At 36.1% G+C, this 19,427-nt stretch overlaps 1 protein-coding gene and 1 long non-coding RNA gene across 4 annotated transcripts in view; one reads left to right on the plus strand and one right to left on the minus strand.

Moving 5' to 3' along the window:
• Window positions 1-19,427, plus strand: part of GPR141 (G protein-coupled receptor 141) — a 190,963-nt gene that overhangs the window by 101,255 nt on the left and 70,281 nt on the right. Inside the window, exon 4 of one of the 3 annotated variants that reach the window (XR_014246800.1) lies at window positions 13,383-18,371. The exons of the other annotated variants lie outside the window; for them this stretch is intronic. The gene's annotated coding sequence lies outside the window, so the exon portion shown is untranslated. Of the gene's footprint in view, window positions 1-13,382; window positions 18,372-19,427 lie in introns of those variants that run through there. 3 annotated transcript variants of the gene reach the window in all.
• LOC309632254 lies at window positions 9,989-13,390 on the minus strand. Its single transcript, XR_014246817.1, has 2 exons — window positions 12,772-13,390; window positions 9,989-12,470 (listed from the first exon to the last, which is right to left on the minus strand). It is a non-coding gene; the product is annotated as an uncharacterized lncRNA (long non-coding RNA).

A 19,427-nucleotide genomic window follows, 5' to 3' on the forward strand; every position in this document is an offset into this window, starting at 1 on the left:
CAGACACTGAGTACCATTTCTCTGAAAAATACTTATGTATATTATTTCTTGAATTCAGAGATATCAATGACAAATTCATCACCAATAAAAAAAAATCCTATTAAATAAACTAAAAAACTGATTTACCAATTAACAATGGCATACCTTTAAATGCGAACCACTCTCTTTAGTTTCTCAATCAAAGTTTAGGTCTATGATTTTCTTCTCATTAAAAGTCAAAGGTTTTTCTGAAAAATTTTGGCTATGAGCAATTGATTATGTACTATACCATGAAAATAATATATTTTTTTTACAACCCAGGTGACTGAACTTGAATAATTCCGAAGATTTAGGTTTAACAATAAAATATAAGTCTTATCAAATAACATTAGGGTTTTTATCTGCATTTCCTATTCTATTAAAGGGGTTGTTTTGCTTTTTTTCCTTAACTGAATTATGTCTAACAGTTAGTTAAATAGCTTCTATTGAAAGTCAGTCAGTAACTTCTGACAAATATAAGTTCATTTCCTGATTGGCCTCTGTGCATAAACAGGTCACTTCCACATATTTGAGCATTGAAATGTGTCATATATTTAGAGATACCCAGCAATGACCAAAATAAAGGCAGAAATTAATTAATAAAGAATATCATGACTCCAAAAGTTTGGTTGTTGAAAGACTACTAATATTGATAAACTTTGGCAAGACTGATAAAGACAAAGAAAAAAGAAGACAGAAATTACTAACATTAAGAAGGATAAAGGAACATCAATACAAGATCTATAGGTATTGAAAGGTGATAAGAAAAAACAATGAACAAGTTTACACCAAAAAATTTAACAACTTAGATGAAATGGAAAACTTCCTTGAAAAAAAACCCCACTATTTACATAAAATAGCATAAAATTAAATAGAAAAAGTGAATAGTCTCATCTCTATTAGAGAAACTGAATTCATAATTAAATGCTTTCTTTCAGAGAAATGTCTAGGCTATTGTGGCTTCAGTGATGAATTCTAACAAACATTTAAAGAAGAAATAAAACGAATACTACCCAAGTGCTTTCAATAAACATAAGATGAGGAAATATATCAAAACTTGTTTTATGAGGCCAACATAACATATTGCCTTTGATGATAAGACAAACATATTAAAAGATATTATAAGAAAGGAAAATTACAAACTTATAGTGTCATTAACTTAGAGAGAAAATTCTTAACAAAATATTGGGATATAAAATCCAGAAATATATAAAAAAGATAATACATTATAACCAACTGAGTTTATTCCAGCAATGCAAGGTTAGTTTAACTTTTGAAAATCAGTCAATGTAGTTCATTATCTTAACAGAATAAAGGAATAAAACCATATGATCATTTCTATAAATACAGAAAAATATTAAATATCTATTTATGACAACACCTCTCAGCAAATTAGAAATAAAGGGAAGCTTTTTTTAACTTGATCAAGGACACGTGCAAAAAAAACTACAGCTAATATACTTAATGGTAAAAGACTTCTTTTCTCCCTAAGTTTAGAAATAAGGCAAAATTTCGCACTCTCATCACTTCTATTTAATATTGTACTGGAAGTCCTAGCTAGTGCAATAAGGCATGAAGATGAAATAAAAAGTATACAGAGGAAAGGAATAATAAAAAACTATTTTTGTTCATAGATGACATGATTATATATGTAGAAAATTCTAAACGAATCCACAAGAACAACTGAAATTAAAACGGGAATATAACAAGCTCACAGGATAGAAGTCAAGATGCATAGTTAATTTTATTTACATACACTAGCAACAGCCAATTAAAAAATCAAATTTAAAAGCCAACACCATTTAAAATAGAGTCAAAAATTCAATATACTTACAAATGACATGTATGACTTCTACGCTGAAAACAATAAAATATTGCAGAGAGAAACTAAACAAGACCTATACCATGGATATATATCTCTCCTTATGCCAATAGCATACTTTATTAATTAGTATAATTTTATAATAAGATTTAAAATCATATACTTGTAGTCTTCTAACTTTTTTCTTCTTTTTCAAAATTATTTTAGCTATTCTAGGTCCTTTGTATTTCATTATAAACATTAAAATCAACTTACTAATTTCTACCAAAATGTTACGGGAATTTTGAAAGGGATGACATTGACTCTATTAATCACTTTGGGAAAGATTCACTTCTTAATTGAGTTTTTCAATACATTAACATTGTATTTCTTTGCAGTTACTTAGTTTTTCTTTAATTTCTCTCTGCACTATTTTGTAGTTTTCAGTGAAGGGGGTCCATTTTCATTTTGTTTCATTTTATGTTGTAACTCTTTACTCTAACAATGAGATAATCATCTCTCAAAATCCTTCACATATTTACCTGTTTCAATTCCTCTGGATATAACCAATCTCCTGTCACTACTGCCACACCTCCTCCTCCATGCAGATGCCTTTCTACAACATGTTACTTGGCCTCTGACACCCTGTGCTGGGGTTCCCCCCAGTGTGGACATCCTCCTCTCCCTGCTTGGGCTTCAACACTGCGTGCCAGGCCAATCTTGTGTGCCTATGACCTCCTCATTCTGCTTTGGCCCTGATGTTTGATACTTTGATGCCCAAACATGTAAATGTCCACCTTCCTTTGTTGAGTTCTCACGCCTAACACTGGGTCCTCCTAACCAACACACACACACACACACACACACACACACACACCCTTCAGGCACAACCCAAACTCTGATATCCTATTTAAGGCCTTTCCTCTTTGAGCCTTCTCACTCTACTCAGGCACTGCCACTCTGTGTCACATGGGGACACTCCACTAAATAGCTTTGAAAGTGTATTATTCTGAAAATGGAGGGAAAGGAAGGGAAGAGGAAGAAAGAGGAAGAGCAAGGTGGACTTTTTAATAAATGATATTGGCATAACTAGATACCCATTTGGAAAGAGACAAATCAATCTATCCCTCTACTGTGTACTAGAATAAATTCAAATTTATTAGAAATTTAAATGTGAAAAATTATATAAATACTAAAAGAAAACATGGACGAATTCCTCTATGGATTAGGAGTGTGGAATACTTTCCTCTTATGACTCAAATTCCAGAAACAACTTTTACATGATAAGGCAAGTAAAAAGACAAATGGCTGACTTGGAAAAACACTTCAACTTATATCACCTCATGTATAAAGGACTTCTAGAAATAGAGAAGAAAAATTTCAAAAAATCTTTAGAAAAAAATAAAAGTAATGCAAATGGTCCTGAAGTGTGAGAAAAGATGATCAACCTCACTCAGAATATGAGATATGTAAATTAAAATTTCACTGAGATATCATTTCTCACATACCAGATTGGCAAAAATCCAAGTATGACAGCATGCATTGTCAGCAAGGCTGAGCGAAAGGAAAAACTCTCATTCACTATTGGTGATATTTAGCTAAATTACATATGCATTTACCCTTTAACTCAGCCATCTCATTTTTAATAATCTATCCAGAAAATACAATAGTAAAAATATGAAAAGATATATGTTCTAGACTATTTATTGCAGCACTGTTTCTGATAAGTAAAAGCCTAGAGACCAGCCAAATGTAGACTAGTAGAGGAATAAGCCCTAGTAGGTCAGGACACTGGAGGACCATGCCACATAAGGAAGATGCAAAAGCTCTCTGTATATCACTATAAAGGGATCTCTAGGGTTTTTTATTTAATGAAAAAAGCACTCTGGAGACAAGCTTGCAAACTACGCTAACTTCTACCTAAGAAAGGAGAGGATACAAATGTATACCTACATTTGCTTATATTTAAAAACCAGTGGAAGGATAAACCTAAGAATAGTTATCTCTAGGGGGAGGAAGAAAATAGATTGGAAGGGGTAAAGACGGAAGCTAGACTTCTTTGCATGTATCTTATTTAGTAGATTTGATTTGGAATCATGTATATTCTTTACATTATTATTAACAAAATTAAGTCTAAGTAATAAAAGGCAAAATGACACAAATGAAACTAACTCTGTATTGAGTTGGTGGTTTTATCAATGAGAGAAAAATTATTTCATTGATTGTAAAACACAGTAATTTGACAGTACATCCTTTGTGGAATAGATCCTATGGACAAAAAGAACAACAAAATTTAGCTGTTTTTAGTAATCATAGTGTTAATGTTATTGAGATTTGTTTTCTAAACCAATGTGTGTATAATAGGGGTGTGTATGCATGCACACATATGTGTGTGTGTATATATATATATATGGATAAAGCAAGTAAGTAATTATGTTAATGCTGTTGACTCAATATTTTCAGTATAAGAGGAAAGAGATACAAATATAAAATCAAAGAAACTGTGTAAAAACCCATAGGCCTAAATTTGAATTGGAAATACGAACTTTATAAAAACCTGATGAGTTTTCTCTTCAAAAGTTACATATTTTCTAAGTTTGTCCACTGAAAAGGACTAGAAAAAATTACTAACCCAGAGCAAAGATCATCCCAAGCATCCAGACTGAGGTCCCTGAACACTCATTTCCATAAAAGGAACAACAGTTCTTTGAAGAGATAGCTGACTCCAGGTCTGTAGCAGCAAATGTACAAAATTAGCCTGAAATCTCAATATTGAAAGTAAGGAGATTATTGAAAGTCACTGGAGCCATATCAAAAGGACTCAAGAGGCAACATGAATTGGCTTCTACTTGTCTCAAAAATGGGTAATTGAACCATCAATAGGGATAATAACTACAGTGAATTGAAGTGTATTGAACGTGCTTAATCCATGAGTTCAAAATTCTTTGAAGAAAAACAAACAAACTTGTGATCACTATTAGATGCTAGGGAACCAATTCATTCTGAAAACTAGTAAACAAAGGGAAAGCATTTATCCTGTAATTTGTATACAAACTATAATGAAGACTAAATATACATACATATTCATATTCCATTGATAAGAAAATGTTCTTTATAAAAGAATTCTAAATGATAAATGCAGAAAAAATGCGAGAATTAGAATACCAACATTTTGGGGGCTTCCCTGGTGGCACAGTGGTTGAGAATCTGCCTGCCAATGCAGGGGACACGGGTTTGAGCCCTGGTCTGGGAAGATCCCACGTGCCGCGGAGCAACTAGGCCCGTGAGCCACAACTACTGAGCCTGCGCGTCTGGAGCCTGTGCTCTGCAACAAGAGAGGCCGCGATAGTGAGAGGCCCGCGCACCGCGATGAAGAGTGGCCCCCGCTTGCCGCAACTAGAGAAAGCCCTCGCACAGAAACGAAGACCCAACACAACCAAAAATAAATAAAAATAAATAAATAAATTTTTTTTAAAAAGGAAGGATATTTAAAAAAAAAAAAAAAAAGGAATACCAACATTTCACAACCCCTAATGAAAACTGCATCTAGGCAAAGAGTATCAAAGGCTATTAAAATTATTTGGTTAAAACTAATAAAAAACTTTATAGTGGACTGCTCAGGTTGGCAACACTTGAATCTACTGATCAATTTTAACACAACAAAAAAAAGAGATACAATCAGATACTGTGTGACGCCTAAAGTGATGCAAAAGGAAGTACAAAATACCAGCTATGAAGTATTCTTGCCAAACATCGAAAATGAATCTATCAAGCCTCTAACTACAGCTGTACAGGAAACACAAGGGACAGAAGAGCATGTTAAACAACACTCTGGTGACATATCAGTGAAATCCAGTATGTGGAAGACTCTACAAATGACCCACTTTCTTCAAAAGAAACAAAATACAAATACAAATAAAATTACAAAGGAGGGGGGAACTATTGATTAAAAGAGACATAAGGGATATATCAACCAATACAAGATATAAATTGTTTGGCTTCTGATTCTAACAAGCCAACTGTAAAAACAAACAAGTAACAACAACACAAAAACAACCAACCAACCAATAAACAATAAAAACATTTATGTGATATATTGCGATACTAAGATACTAAGGAATTATAATTTTTAAGTATAACAATGGTATTGTGGTTATGTTAAAAAGAAGAGTCATTATATTTTAGGATTGGCACATTCATTGAGGAAATATTATAATACCAGTGATTTGCTTCAAAATAATCTAGTGTTATGGGAGAAATGGTGGGGGTATAAATGAAAGATTTTTCATGTTTTTAAAATAATTGAGGGGCTTCCTTGGCAGTCCAGTGGTTAAGAATTCGCCTTCCAGTGCAGGGGGTGCGTGTTTGATCCCTGGTTGGGGAGCTAAGATCCCACATGCCTCTCGGCCAAAATAACAAAACATAAAACAGAAGCAATATTGTAACAAATTCAATAAAGACTTTAAAAATGGTCCACATCAAAAAAATCTTAAAAAGAAACAATTGAAGTTTGAGCCATGGGTGCATGGATTTATTGTATTATTCTTTCTACTTTTGTACTTATTTGAGCCATGGGTGCATGTATTTATTGTATTATTCTTTATACTTTTGTACTTATTTGGAATTTTCCATCGTGAACACACAAACAAAATCTAGAGGGCTTACCTATGCTGAAGCCAAGCAGATTTCTTAGGCAATGTCTTTGGAGGTAGGTACCACATAACAAGCATCTCCTTATTCTTACCTATTCAAATTTGGTTATCTTATCTTTTCACAGTTAGCTAAGAACTTATCTCAGTGATTAACACACTCTTAATTGCCTTTTACTTCAACACTTTCTACTGTAGCGCTAACCAAATGTATTTTTTTTAATTTTCAGAATTTTATTCCAGCTACAGTTCTCTCTCCTAAATCACATGTATATAGAACATGTCCCCATAAGTAACCATTGTTTTTGCTTGTCTATGGTTGCCTGCATCCCCCTTTTCATTCATGCAGTTTTTTAAACAAGCATTAATGGTTAATACAACGCTTGCTATATGTTCTAGACTGACACAGGTGCCTTAGGCAACATGGAATAAACAGAATTGCATCCTTCCCTTCAAGGAAATGGCATAGGTAAAATAACTGGCACATCACAGGAGAGCTACAGAGGTTGATGCCCTTCCCTTCCTGTGTGCCTGGTGTTGTTCAGAAGGGCAGGGTACACAGTCGTGGAACAGAAAGCACAACTCATATTATCCTGGATGTTGTATTCATGCTGCCACCATACATAGTATGTGAATTAGGTTTAATCTAAGGATTGACTATAAGGTATCTGAAAAAGCATTCTTGATTTTTCCCAAGACCCTGGCTGTTCTACTCACTATTCCAGTGAATTCCCCTTTTACAGGGACATTTTAGCATCACCCTACGTGGAGTTGAGGCTTAGGAATATTTATAAGAACAATTTTTTTTGGTGGGTCATTACCAATACTTTATTCACTCAACAAATGCATGCACGCCTACCATGTGCCTGGCACTGTACTTAGTACAGTGATATAAGGAGAAGAAAACAAAGTCTTTATTATTCAGTAGCTTATGGTGCTGAGGACAAGACAGATGTTTATCAAATAAACACACACACACATATAATTGCAACCTGTGACCAGTTAAAGAAAATGTACAGTTTTTGTTTTTAGAATGTATAACAAGGGGACCCAACTCTCTTAAGCAGCTGGCTGAAATCTGAAGACTGCCCAGGACTTAACTAAGAGGTGGGATTGTGCAGAGTCTAGGGGGAGGGGTGGTCCCTAGGAGGTAGCTGGCAGTGTTGCAGGGTGTGTATTCAAGAGCTTGAGACAGAGAGGACAGCCTTTGTAAAGACACTGAGGCAGAGAACAAGGGGGAGAGTGCCCGGAGGTACCATTTCAGGCATTGTGAGACGCAAATTATAGATAACTCTAATCTGGGAAATACAGCAGACCCTAACATAAAGATAACCAACTCAGCTCGGCTGTTAAATATCCACTGAGATGAGGGAATGTTGTGGGCTGGTGAACAGAGAGGGTCGCAGGAGAAAAACATTGAGTTTTAAGAGAGCAGCATGCATTCAGGGGAATGCTTTTTCACTCATCTCTTTTTCTTTCTCCTGAAACGCTCTGATTCCAACTGTTTACAGTTTTGAGAAGCCAGTTACTTAGATTTAATAGAAACATCTAAGTCATTGTTCTTCTAGCAGAAGAGAGAAATGATAATTTCTTTAAACCATCAAAATGTATTTTATTTTTTATTTATTTATTTATTAACCTTTGGAAAAGTCCATTCTTTTTAAATTGGAGTATAGTTAATTTACAATGTTGTGTTAGTTTCAAGTGTACAAAGTGATTCAGTTATACATATATATATTCTTTTTCAGATTATTTTCCATTATAGGTTATTACAAGATATTGGATATAATTCCCTGTGCTGTACAGTAGGTCCTTGTTGTTTACCATTTTTATATATAGTAGTATGTATATGTTAATCTCAAACTCCTAATTTATCTCCCCCCGCACCTGCTAACCCCTTTGGTAATCATAAGTTTGTTTTCTATGTCTGTGAGTCTATTTCTGCTTTGTAAATCAGTTCATTTGTATCATTTTTTTTAAGACTCCACATATGTGATATCACATGATATTTGTCTTTCTCTGTCTGACTTACTTCACTTAATATGATAATCTCTAGGTCCATTCATGTTGCTGCAAATATCATTATTTCATTTTTTATTATGGCTGAGTAATGTTCCATTACATATATATACCACATCTTCTTTATCCATTCATCTGTTGATGGACATTTAGGTTGCTTCCGTGTCTTTATTTTAAATAGTGCTGCTATGAACATTGGAGTGCATGTACCTTTTTGAATTAGAGTTTTCTCAGGGTATATGCCCAGGAGTGGGATTGCAGGATCATATGGTAGCTCTGTTTTTAGTTTTTTAAGGAACCTCCATACTGTTCTCCATAGTGGCTGCACCGATTCACATTCCCGCCAACAGTGTAGGAGGGTTCCTTTATCTCCACACCCTCTTGAAAAATCCATTCGTGATCAGGCCAGAATGCTGATCTCACAGGCACAACTTCCCTCTGGTGCTGAGGTAATATTCCAGGGTTATCTCTACTTGGGCTGAATCAGCCTGTACTGGCATTTTTGCAGCAATGGGGAGGGAGGAGCATGCTGGCTTTTAATTTATTTTTTTTAACATCTTTATTGGAGTATAATTGCTTTACAATTGTGTGTTAGTTTCTCCTTTATAACAAAGTGAATCAGCTATATATACATATATCCTCATATCTCCTCCCTCTTGTGTCTCCCTCCCACCCTCCCTATCCCACCCCTCTAGGTGGTCACAAAGCACCGAGCTGATCTCCCTGTGCTAGGCGGCTGCTTCCCACTAGCTATCTATTTACATTTGGTAGTGTATATATGTCCATGCCACTCTCTCACTTTGTCCCAGCTTACCCTTCCCCCTCCCTATGTCCTCAAGTCTATTCTCTACATCTGTGTCTTTATTCCTGTCCTGCCCCTGGGTTCTTCAGAACCATTAAACCATCAAAATGTATTTTAAATCCAAATCAAAATAGAAAAATGGATTTCAGAGGCATCTCAAGCATTGGGCCAAAACTCAGGTTGAGATAAGACAAGAGAGCAGAACAAAAAGAACCTAGGTATCCAGCATTTATTGTGTGTTTGAATGAATGAATGAATGCATAAATACTGTTAAATGCTTTATATGTATATAGTATTTGTAAAATATTTATGTATATAAAATACATACCACATACACATACAGTTTCTTTACATTTTCCCAACAGCCCAGTAAGGTCATCATTGTAGTTGTTATTATTTTTACCAAAATTTTACTGATCAAGAAAGGTAACTAATTCAGGTTACCTGCTTAAATATGTGCTATTTTTACTAAACCTCCTAGGAACAAGGATTGTGTAAGTTTCCTTAGCTGTTCTGTCTTTCTTGTCCATACTGGCCATTTGGCTCAGTACAGGGCTTGGCCCTTACCTTGCCCCCTGTAAGAGCTAACAGCCCACATTAACCAGTGTCACGGTAATAAGAATGCATGCCCTCCTCTGCCAAGGCCAGTTAGGAAGCAGGTCTTTGTGTTCTTACAGTATAGGCACTTCTGTTGCAGAAGAGGCTGAATTTTTGGTAGGTCTTGCTTTGCAAAGCTTTGGTTCTCCCCTTGGGGCCTCACATGTATATACAGGACAGGTGCTGCTTATGAGTCCTTTATCATCAATTTTTATTAGGTTTTCATATCTTTGGTGAGTCATTTAGATTACAAGCTGAAAAACTTATTTTTAAAACTGAAGTCCAGCCAGCATATTATCCCTCCAAAGTGTCTTTTATTAAAAACAAAAGACACACACATGCCCCACACATAGAAAAAACTCACACTGCCAAAAGATCCATCAAGGTCTTATTGTATATTAGAAGAGAGGCACTATTTCTCCAGGCAGCATCCTCCTGGTCTCCCTGGAGACCACCAAGAGGACAAAAGCAATGTGAAAGTCATAGGAGCTTCATGGGCAGTGGAATAACAAAGGCTGATTGTAGCCTTTTCAGGTGAGGAGCAGTCCAGAGAAACAGCATGATTCAGATCCAGGAGCTATAATTTTCACTTTACCACTGACTGGCAAAGGAGACTTTGCAAGTCACTGAATTCTTTGTGATTCAGTTGCCTCGTCTAAAAGTTAAAAACAAAAGATATTGCTTCTTCCTTCCTAAGCATTGATTATAGAAACGCTTAAGAGGAAAGACATATTTTCCAAGTGATTGAATTTGGACGCTCAACAAAGGACTCCAAGGTTTAGTAGTCATTAGACGATTTAATATTTGGCTTTTCTGAGCCTCATGTGTAAAATAATCCTCAGCTGAGATGAGCTCATGTATTTGAAACACACACCATATATTCAAAGGGTAAACACACTGGCACCCAGTAAACATTTCCTACACAATTGTTAATATTATAAGACAGAGCATGATGTAATGATTTCTATAAACCACATGGTTTAGAAACAGACAAGCCTGGGTTGGATTCCTAGCCCTCATTTAACCTTGGTACAATAATAAACCTTGCTGTTTGAACACTTCTTAAACGGGGAAATAGTTTTGTTTTTTTTTTTTTAACATCTTTATTGGAGTATAATTGCTTTACAATGGTGTGTTAGTTTCTGCTTTATAATGAAGTAAATGGGGAAATAGTTCTGTTGTGAGGAGTAATTATGTAAAGTACTTAGTGCAGTGTCTGGTGCATAGGATGTACTCAAGAAATGGTGGCTTCTATCTGTCTAAATATTCATGCACCCATCCATTATGTGTCTGTATCTACAGTGTAGCTTATCATATTCTGCAATACCTGCTTCTCTGAGACCAAATCACACTGGAAATGTTGACTCACTGAATTCACAGAGCTGCATCCAAAGCTTAACCATTTTGCACAGGGGAATATTAAGATAAGAACATGCAACAAAAATACCTCCTTGAAATACTACCAGGTTGGAAAATTAAGGGCTCGGTGCACACACTGTGCTATGGGGTGCACAAACAGTAGTAGTTGCAGTATTTGTGGGTAATTATTAACATTTATCATCTCTGTTTCTTTGTACCACTATCTCAGTTTTCTGCTATAAATCTGTATGTTTTATTTTTTATTTGTGGTAATAATTTGGCCTGGCATCTTTGGAGTTCTCTGTTTTGCTATTACTTAATTACAGATAGTATCACTGAGAAAAAACACTGGAGTTTTTGGTGCTCTAATGTCTGAAATAAATTTATGAAACTGGGACCAAGCCCCATTGTCAGCACATAGTAACTGTTAATGTTCTCTTTCCCCTCTAACCTAATTTCGTTGTCAAGGAAAGATATGTAGTGTGATTTAAGCAAAAGGATGATTATCTGAATAGGTGGAGTCTCATTACACCCAGCATAATGGCCTGTCATACTTGCTTGGTTATATCTGGAGTCTGCGTAAATGGGTATATATTGCCATTATATATAATGTACTTGATTTAAAAACATTTCCACAGATGGTTTCCTGTAAGTACTTGATCTTTTCTTTCCTTAACTTTATTAATCAGCCCTTTCCCTGATTTTTACTTACCTAGAGATAAATTAAACTCTTATTAGAACAAAAAATTTATCTGTCCTAAAGATATCTGATTTTCAGATCCTGAAATTTCTACAAATACTTTGCAGAGCTTATCACATTAAAAACTCTTACATTTTAATACTGTTACAGCATAAATGCTAAATATAAAAATATATTAGTTTTGATATTAGTATTGAATTCAGCACCTATTTAGCAGAACTATGTGTACAAAACAAAACAGAACAATGCACTACCTCCTAATAACAAGGTAACTAAAACATGGGCTTTGACTTCAATGAATATAAAGTCCTAGGGTAACCATAGTCAATTAAAAATTCTAAAAAGCCATGTCAAGTGCATCTGCTAGTATAGAATTTTTAAAAATAGTATTTTTATCGTTGGCTCAGCAAAGCATTTTCCTTCTAGGCTATCTAATTCTGAAAGCACACACAAAATTAGATGTTAAAATATTTGATAAAATGAGTTTCAAATGAGATAATCCCAGGTACAAAAATGCAGTTAGGGCTTCCCTGGTGGTGCAGTGGTTGAGAATCTGCCTGCTAATGCAGGGGACACGGGTTCGAGCCCTTGTCTGGGAAGATCCCACATGCCGCGGAGCAACTAGGCCCGTGAGCCACAACTACTGAGCCTGCGCGTCTGGAGCCTGTGCTCCGCAACAAGTGAGGCCGAGATAGTGAGAGGCCCGCGCACCGCGATGAAGAGTGGCCCCCGCTTGCCACAACCATAGAAAGCCCTCGCACAGAAACGAAGACCCAACACAGCCAAAAATAAATAAATTAATTAATTTAAAAAAATGCAGTTAAACACATTGTGTAAAGAAATTAATAATTAGAATGAAAGTCATAAATTAAAAGGATAAATTTTGCTGATGGAGCTAAAGCTGATACCTGAAGTATAGACTATAAGGCTAAAAGTAAAATATCCCATTACTTAGTTTAATGATTAAATAGACATCAGTAGGTTTAATCTCTTTGATTTAGCAACCTGAGAATGAACTCATATTTACAAGAAAACCACAACTTTTGTATTTGTCTCTTGCTTGCTATCTGTTGTAGTATCTTGAAGATGAGAGATAGAAAAAAATTGCTTAAAAGTTCAGACTATAGTTGATAAAACTGTATTGTATAATTGAAATTTGCTAAGAGAGTAGAACTTAAATGTTCACCCCCCAAAAAAGAAAAGATAAATATGTGAGGTGATGGATACGGATGTGTTAATTAACTAGATGAGGAGAATCCTTTCACAGTGTTTACATATATCAAATCACTATGATGTACAATTTATCTTACAACTTTATATGTCAATTATGCCTCAATAAAATGGAAATTAGAAAAAAAGTTCAGACCTTCATTTAAGTTAATAAGGTAGTAGCTTTAAACATCTATTCTGACATTAATGGCTTTCTATTTTTATTAGGAATCCTGAGAACCTGTGCTGTTTCCCACCCCCTAATTCTCTGCCAGAGGCTTTGAGTTGGGGAAGGAGATTTTGAAAGATACAGCAAGATTTCCTGCTCCACAATAAAACAATTAAATGAGAATTTCTGAGAAGTTGCCAAGAACAATCAAGAAAGATGTTGCTTTTTCTGCAGAACACTCACTGAAGAATAACATTGCATCTTAGTCAATGAGCAGATTCTCATTATTTATTTAGATTTATCTGGCAGTTATTCTCTGAAGGGCTCATTAGAGGAAATTATTCCAAGAGCATATACATTTACAGACATGTTATTTATCCCTATGTTTACTTTCATATTTTTTCATATTTTACCCACAAATATGTCTTGAATCTAGTCACATTTCTCTATCTCCACCACCATAAGCTTTCTTTTTTTTTTTTGGCTGTGCCCTGCGGCATGTGGGACCTTGGTTCCCTGACTAGCGATCGAAACTGCGCCCCCTGCATTTTAAGCATGGAGTCTTAACCGCTGGACCACCAGGGAAGTCCCTCACCACCCTAAGCTTAATACAGACTATCACCGTCTATCACTTAGATGAGTGTGGCATAACCTGTAAACTGGGTTTCCCACCTCCACTCTTGCCTTCTCCCATCTGTTCTCTACTCCACAGTCCCGTGATGACTTTTCTGCAAAGAAGCCAGCTGGGATTTTGATAAAGATGACATTGACTCCATAGATCAGTTTGGGGAGTATTATCATCTTAACAATACTAGGTCTCTGATCCATGAACATATTTACATTTTATTAGTTTTCTTCTAATTTCTTTCAATGATGTTTTGTAGTTTTGGCAGTACAAGTTTTGCAATTCTTTTGTTAATTTTACATCTAAGTATTTTATTCTTTTATTCTTTTTGATGCTATTAAGTAAAATTTTTTTTTAAAATTTCATTCTCAGATTATTCATTGCTGCTATTGAAATACAATTGATTTTTATAGGTTGATCTTATATTCTGTAACCTTGCTTAACTCATTAATTAGTGATTCCTTAGGATTTTCTATATAAAATATAATGCCACTTGAAACTAGAGGTGGTTTTACTTCTTTCTTTGTAATCTGTATGTCTTTTAGTTCTCTTTCTTGTCTAACTGCTCAGTCTAGAACCTCCAGTACAATGTTGAATACAGGCGATGAGAGTGGTCATCCATGTTTTGCTCCTGACCTTAAAGGGAAAGTCTTCAGCTTCACCATTGAGTATATTAGCTGTGAGACTTTTGTAGATGCCTTTTATCAGAGAGAGGAAATACCTTCTATTTCTAGTTAAATTTTTTTTCATGAAAGCATGTTGAATATTGTGAAATGCTTTTTCTATATGTATTGAGATTATCATTGGTTCCAGAACCCCTGCAGATACCAAAATCCAGTAATGTTCAAATCTCTTATATAGAATGGTGGAATAGAGTCAGCCCTCTGTATCTGGGGGTTCTGCATATGCAGATTCAACCAGCTTTGAAATTTGATATGTGGTTGTTGAATCTGAGGATGTGGAACCCGAAGATACAAAGGGCTGACTATAGTTTTTGTCTTTTTTCCTTCCATTCTTCAGATTACACAGCCTCTATCAGTTTATCTTTGTGTTTGCTAATTCTTTCTTCTGCCAGCTCAAATCTGTTGAACCAATTCAGTGAATTTTAATTTCAGTTATTGTACTTTTCAACTCCAGAATTTCCATTGATATTCTCTATTTGGTGAGACATTGTCATCATTTTTTTTTTTACTTCTATAACATGCTTCTTTTAGCTCTGATGTTTATAATGGCTGCTTTGAAGCCCTCAAAGGCAATTTCTGTTGTCTACTCTTTTTTTTTGTTTCCGGGCAACACTTTCCTGTTTATTTTTGTCTTATCCTTTTTTGTTGAAAACCAGACATTTTCAATAACATATTGTTGCAAACATGAATACAAATCTGTCTCCTCCCTATTTTCTTTGGTATTCTTATTGTTTGCTTGCTTATTAATTTAGTGACATGGCTGGGCTAGTTCAGTGAAGTCTATTTCCCATGTAGTGTGCATGCTCAGATGTCACTCCCTAAAGGGTGCAGCCTTGGGCATGTGCATAGTTTCACTGACCTCCTTCTCCAGGGATGAATATGGCTTTAGCTGGTTCTCTTTGACTGTTTCTTTCCCTGAACACCCTGTTAAGCTTCAGGCTGGTTATCACACCAAGCTGTTAGCCTCCACTATTTGCCGGCTGATCTCTCTATTGTTTTTGACAACACCTTGGGTCATAAATTGCTCCACCGTCTGATTCAATTAGAGTTGGGCCCCTTTGCAGAGGTAGTCCTTGAGGCTTGATTTACCCCAGGAGAGCTCTTCTTAGCTTTCTTGTTCTCTGGTTCTCTCTGTTATACTTCTAGCTGCTTTACCATTTTCCTTGTTCCTATCAAGGAGACTCCTCTTAATTGCTTACCTCCAAGAACTCTATTGCTTTCATCAGTGCCCTTGAGCTTGAACATCCTCGTGCTCTGTTACAAATAAAGAGGTACCTTTCCTGATTTCTCTATTTTAACTTACATCACCTGTCACTCTCTCTTCATTTGCCCTACTTTATTTTTCTTCATAGCCCTTGCATTGACCTGACATTACATTACATATTTATTTATCTTATTGTCTATCTCCTCCACGATAATATAAGCTCCCTGAGGGCAGCTTAATGCTGTATACATGATTCCCGTGCCATATGCGTAGTTCCTAGAATTCTGCTTAACATACAGTAGGCATACTAAACAGTGGTTGACTAAGTGATTTAGTGAATAATGAAGAAATAAGTAAGTCAACAAACACCACTATCTGCTGAAAGGAAAAGGGAAAATTCACAGCGAGAGTCAAGTCGTTGCATGCAGATGACTATTCAGAAAGCCAAGAAGTCTATGATGAAAAAAAAAACATGTTGAGAAAATGAAAATGACAGTGAGATGAGTAGGTCTAATGCCCCAAATGAAGATGAACTCAATAATAATGATGATGATGATGATACTAATGAAAATAACCACACAGCTAACATGAACTAATGCTTATAGGAGGCTGAGCCCTATGCTATGTTTGAATCCATTATTTCCTTTAATACTCACAATGATGCTTTGAAGGAGGTACTGTTTTGCAGATTGTATAGTGAGCAAACAAAGGTTAAGGAGTAAATGTAGGGCAGTAACACAACTAGCAAATGACAAAACTGGGTATCCAGACAGGGCAGTGAGATTTCAGAGACTATTTTATTAAATAAGCTATGATAGTATGCCTAAATATACATGAAATTAGGAATTAAGGAAATGGTTAAAAATAAAGGAAATAAAATCAGAATATTCACAGATGCCAAGAGCTGTGGGTAAAAGTGAGGTCATGTTCATATTAATTCTCAAATTATTTTGGCTTATTAACTTATTTCTTGGTCCCCTGTGAAGTCAATTTCTGCAGCACCCCCCCTCCCACAAAAGTTCTGAGGGATTCCTATAAGGTATGTCATTTGTCTCACAATTATTACAAATGTGGTCTAGGTACTGCTGTTTTTCTTCACAAGTTTCCAATGGGCTTACACCACCTCCTGCTGGACCTCCTGGTCTCCATGGGTGTCCTGTCACTACTCTGTGGCCCCCATCATCAATGCACTAATTCACAGGACTAGAATCATGACAGTTAATGGATTCTGAGCAGAAACGAGGACCATGCTCATCATACTCACTCTGTGTTGCACTTCATCTGTGGTCTGGAAATCCAAGTAACCCTACTCATGCCTGAAAGTCTGAAAGTGTTCCTCGTAAAAAGAGATCTTTTAGCCTCTGTAAGACTTAGAGCTGAGCCCATGGACTCAGTCTTGGGAAGATACTTGAAGTTGCTTCCATTAGCCCTTTTTAAATCTTTATGTATTCATGTAAACCTGCATGTGCAGCCTCCTTTCTCTTCTTAAACCAAAGCAAAAGCACTTGCCCAAATGGATCTAAGTGAACTGATACCCTTTAAGTGCTGTTTGCTAATCATGATCAGACACTGTTGAATTCCAGCACTGGTGCAGCCTCAGCTTTAATTGATTGCTTCTGTTTGTCTCCAAAGCTGTTACTCCTGACATTATATTTTATTTTCACATGCAGTTAATTTTCCAACTTGTATGTTATCCTAAGTTTGTGGACCACCAGGGAAGCAACTAGCAAAACGGAGACATGTTGCTTGTCTTCTCTAGGGTTCTAGTCTCTAAAACTCATTGCTAGAGACTTCTGTAGAGAATAGTTACTGAATACGCAAGTGATCAGTTGGGGAAATGTGTCAAGCTAGAGGAAGGGGATTGCAAGAGTATGCAGTTTCCTTACATTGCATTGGGAGGGAGTGATGTCTTAACTCTAAAGAATTAGAGCAGTTTTCAGCTCTGATGGAGAATGTGGTGAAAACAATGTATACTCTGAAGTCAGACAAACTTGGATTAGAGTCCTGGTTCTTTCACTTCAACTGATTTTAGCAAACATGCCTTGATTGCCTACTGTATATGTCATCCACTACTAGGCACTAGTGACAGAGATGAATAAACAATTATCCTGAAATGATACAGTTCAAAGTCTAGATGGGGCAAATCACTTAAAAGTATAAAAAATTAGATAAAATGATGTACTAGATCAGGTGTAGTACGAAGATACCTATTGTTTGAAATTATATCAAGTTAATTGTTCTTAAGCCTCAACTGAAGTTTTCATCTATAAAATTGATCATAATACTTTAAAAGATCATTTAAGGCTTGGAAAAATATACATATATGTATATATGTATACACATACATACACATACAAACACACACACACACAGAAAGAGACAGACAGAGAGTAAATGATAAAGCAAACCCATACATCTTTACCAAGATTTGCCTCTTGTTAACAAGGTTAAATAACCTCTTCAAACTACTGCTGTAAGTTGAAGGATTCAGCACTTGCACCTCTTTCCTCTTCTGTCCCAAAGTTCACTGACAGATCTGAAACATGTATTTTAAAAGATATAATTTCCAACAGTGATGGGAAAAAAAATGAAAGTCTGCTGTCAGTAGAGCAGAAGTCTTGAGGCATTGCAATTATGAATCAGAGCTAAAAGAATACAACCCAAAATACAGGCTGGAGAAAAGTATCTCAGATGGGATTCTTTCCTCTCCAAAGAGATCCAGAGAAATTTTAAAGTCAGAGTCAACAAATGCAAACAAGGCAACCATTGGGGTAATTCATTAAAGGTCTTCCTTCAAAATAGCTGAGCTAGTTGGGGGCTGCTGCTTCTCCACTTACACTGCCCGCCAGCGAAATCCCTGGGGAGACTGGGCTGGGCCAATAGGCAGAGCAGAGGTGGAGATAAGGCTCTACCTTTGGGTGACAGCTGGGAATTAAAAATGTAAAAGGAGCAGTAGACACCAGGCTTTACCCCTAGATTAAAGCCAAGGCAGGAACTGCTGTAGAGAAAGTGCTGACATAGAGATTCCCAGAGAAGCATTTGCTTGACAGGAAGAATGGAGAGTGCCACTCTACTCACTTGACCTCCTGCCCACTCTGCCCAACCTCATCCCCAGCCCCTCCTCTCAACAAACACCACTAGTCCATTATCAGGACTTCTAGCCACAGCAGCGGAATGAGAACTCTCTTTGGGGAACGAAAATAGACTCGTGACCAACCGTGTTTTACGTCTAACCCCTCAACTCAAAATACGAACATAGAGTTCTAAATCTTCAAAATTTCAAGAAGGCTAATAGTGTGAAACAGAGGCACTGATAAGATGAAGACAAAGGAAATATTCAAGGAAGCAGAGTTAATGGGGGAAACAAACAAACAAAAAAACCATTAACAAAAGAGAATTCATAGATGTTATAAATTGAGACAGAGACCTTGGAAATTAAAAAGAAAACAGTAGATGAATTGAATTGCAAAGCTGACATGAGTAAAGAACAGATTAGTGGTCTAAGAGACTGAAAGAAGAGTCTCCCAGAATTCACTGCAGAGGGAAAAGTAGGCTGACATGGTTTGCAGAGGTTGGCTCTGACGCTATGCAA

The sequence above is a fragment of the Balaenoptera borealis genome (genome assembly GCF_965194805.1).
Source record: "Balaenoptera borealis genome assembly, chromosome: 7".
Taxonomy (NCBI): domain Eukaryota; kingdom Metazoa; phylum Chordata; class Mammalia; order Artiodactyla; family Balaenopteridae; genus Balaenoptera; species Balaenoptera borealis.